At 46.9% G+C, this 2,737-nt stretch overlaps 1 long non-coding RNA gene across 1 annotated transcript; it reads right to left on the bottom strand.

The window, feature by feature from the left end:
* Nucleotides 1–302: 302 nt before the first annotated feature.
* LOC136364537 (uncharacterized) lies at nucleotides 303–2,354 on the bottom strand. The gene is made up of 3 exons (XR_010744167.1): nucleotides 2,250–2,354; nucleotides 2,048–2,142; nucleotides 303–1,954 (listed from the first exon to the last, which is right to left on the bottom strand). It is a non-coding gene; the product is annotated as an uncharacterized lncRNA (long non-coding RNA).
* Nucleotides 2,355–2,737: the final 383 nt, after the last annotated feature.

Raw genomic sequence — 2,737 nt, 5'->3', positions numbered from 1 at the left:
CATTTGAAAGTCACTTTTAAGCCTAAATGGTCTAGAACTTCAAAATGAAAATAATTTTCAATCATAAAACAAATGTTTTTGTTTATAAAATGTTAGAACTGGATGTTGCCATGATTCCACAGATTTTTTTTTTTTTTTTTTTTGTGGTCTCCCCTGAAATTGCTTCACAGAGAGAGGGTTGTTAGAAATTGACCCCTCCCTTTTGTTTTAATGAACTTATAGTTTGAGAATTAAGAGGTTCTCATAGAAAATCTGAACGCAGCTATAGGGGGAAAAAATTGTGTTACATAGTGTCAGCCCCCAACATTGTGTGCTGATGAATTGTGACCTTTAAGCTCAGGGGAAAAAAATTAAACTCTCTCCAAGTCTTTTATGAAACTAGAGTGCAATAGATTGAGTTGTCCAAAGGTGTGTACTTTGTCAAAAATACGTGGCCCTATCCTTCTAGAAGGCATCATGATTTTTTTTTTTTAAATGAATCTCATGATTTTGGAATGAGGGGATGGTCTTATTCATCATTTTTAAGTGCTCAGTTTTAACAATACTGCATTATTCCCAGATAGCAGATGGGAAAATGGAGAAATGTGGTGAATTGCCAGCAGCAGAGCCAGAAATAGAACCCAGATGTCCTGGTCTTGTGTCGAAGCTCCCTGGTCTCTCCAGGAGGGCAATGAGGAGGCTGCAGTGCCGGGGGATCTTCCAGTAAAAAGCCAAACCCTGACGGGCAGGGCGGATCACCTCAGCTCACCGATGGGTCGTGAGGCACTGGAACTTTGTCCGTCTGTCTGTCAGCAGAGCCCAGAGGAGGCAGGGCGGTCCGGAGGGTCTGTGCCAGGTTTGCCGTGTGTGTCCCGCGCTGTGGCGTGTGGCAGTGCCGTTTGTCACACGGAGCAGGCAGGTCAGCTCCTGTGTGCCTTTTCCAGCTCGCTGCGTGCACGGCACAGGTCAGCTCGCCTGTGGTTTAGCGTGGCTGTGGGAAGCTGCCGGCTCCTGTGTTTAGCTGCCTTCAGGCCTAGCTAAGCCGAGGCAGTGTCTGGCTCCCCAGCCACAATCTCTCGTTAGAAAGAAATTAAAAGCCACTCAATTTTGGCTAATATCCCTCTGTAGGCCTTTAACTCCACCTGTGACTAACCCATTCATAATAGCTCTGTTTTAGTGGCTTGGGTTGATGTATCCTCGATTAATTTGGGAGGAGAGCGGCAGGGCCATATCTCTTTGTCTCCCCCTCTCTTAATCCCTGTCCTACAGTCTGTCTTCTCCCACTATTTCATCTCTGCTGTCACTTCTCCATTCATTCACCCTCTTCTCACCCCCTGACTGCTTTTGTCCCCCTCTCACTTTTTGGTGTTTTCTTCCCCAACTCCTGTTTGTCTGCCTTCTCCCTTTGTTCTCCTCATGTCCTTTAACCTTGCTCTTTCCTCCTCCTTTTTTTCCTTGGCCAGTACTGCTTCCTTTTCAACTTTCCTTTCTCATCCTTTTCTTCCCCTCATTTGGACTCCTTTTTTTTCCCCCACCACCTCTCCTCTCCCCCAGCTCTCCTCTTGTGTCCTCTTCCTCCTTCCCCAGGTTTCAGATGCTCATGCAATCTCTCTCCCTCTTTGTTTCAGTCACCCCCACCCCGCTCCCACTCTCGATTATTATTAATGATAAAGGCTAAAACATCACATCAGTAATTTCTGAGTGAGTTTTGCAATGAAGCTGGGGCCTTATCAGCCCCTCCCGAGTGCCACAAATTTTACTTTTGCAATTTCACGCCTTTGGTTATTATCACGCTGCTTCGTCCCTGCTCTGCCTCGCGCTTTCCCTCCCCCCCTCCTCTGGAGAGAGTACTTAAACTTGTTTTCATTCCCTTATTCTTTATTTTTTTAATGTCCACTCTCTCTGGAGCCAGTAATGTTCTTCCTCTTTTTTCCTCTCCCATTTTCTGTTAATTCTGTGCCATCTGCCTTAGCATCTGTTAAAAATAAAATTTCCCTCACAATGAGAAGCCCTCCCTGCCTTGCCTCCATCCCCTCCCCCACAGTCTCAGCCCCCCTACTTTTCCTACCGTGGTCGTTGGAGGCTGCTGCTCTCCCTCTTGGGGTACCTCTTCATCCCTCTTCCCATCTTCCCTCCTGCCTCTCTGGGCTGGCTCAGCAGCATCTGCTGGGCAATGGGGTGGAAGTGGGAAGAGAAGGGAAGAAGAAGGTTCTGGGTGTGAGTGAATCACTCTCACCCCCCACAGGCATGTGTGTGTTTGTGTCTCTTACCTGGGAGTGTTTCTGTGGGCCTGGGCAGGTAGGATTAGCACCGATGTGCTGAATCAGCCTGGGTACAAATCGTCTCTCTGAGACTTATGAGTGGGGCCACCCTGGGAATAGAAGAGGGTCTGGCTGCTCTGTAATGCACCAGCTCTCCACTACCCATGCTCATCAGGTGAAAGCTGTTTTGACCTGAGCTCTGATCAGGTGTGGATTTGGCTACTGTGGAGTAAAGCTTCTACTCACCTGGTTGACATGAGCTTTCCTGAAGAAGCTTTCCTGATCCAGAAAGAATATTTAGTTCATTTTTTTTCCCAGAGGTATAAGTTTTACAGCCAAACTTACATTAAGAAAAGCGTCAGACATCTGTGATTTCCCATTTTCATCAAGGTCTTGGCTGTGGGTCTGATACACATGTGAAACATCCCTCTGTGCCTTGGAAGGACTTTGGTTGCTACTTCTTCTCTGAAAGTTTAAGGAGATAGAGACTCTGGTTC

This window comes from Sylvia atricapilla, chromosome 8 (assembly GCF_009819655.1).
Source record: "Sylvia atricapilla isolate bSylAtr1 chromosome 8, bSylAtr1.pri, whole genome shotgun sequence".
Classification (NCBI taxonomy): Eukaryota; Metazoa; Chordata; class Aves; order Passeriformes; family Sylviidae; genus Sylvia; species Sylvia atricapilla.
The sequence above is the reverse complement of the archived record's forward strand: the minus strand, read 5'-3'. Positions and strand labels throughout refer to the sequence as shown.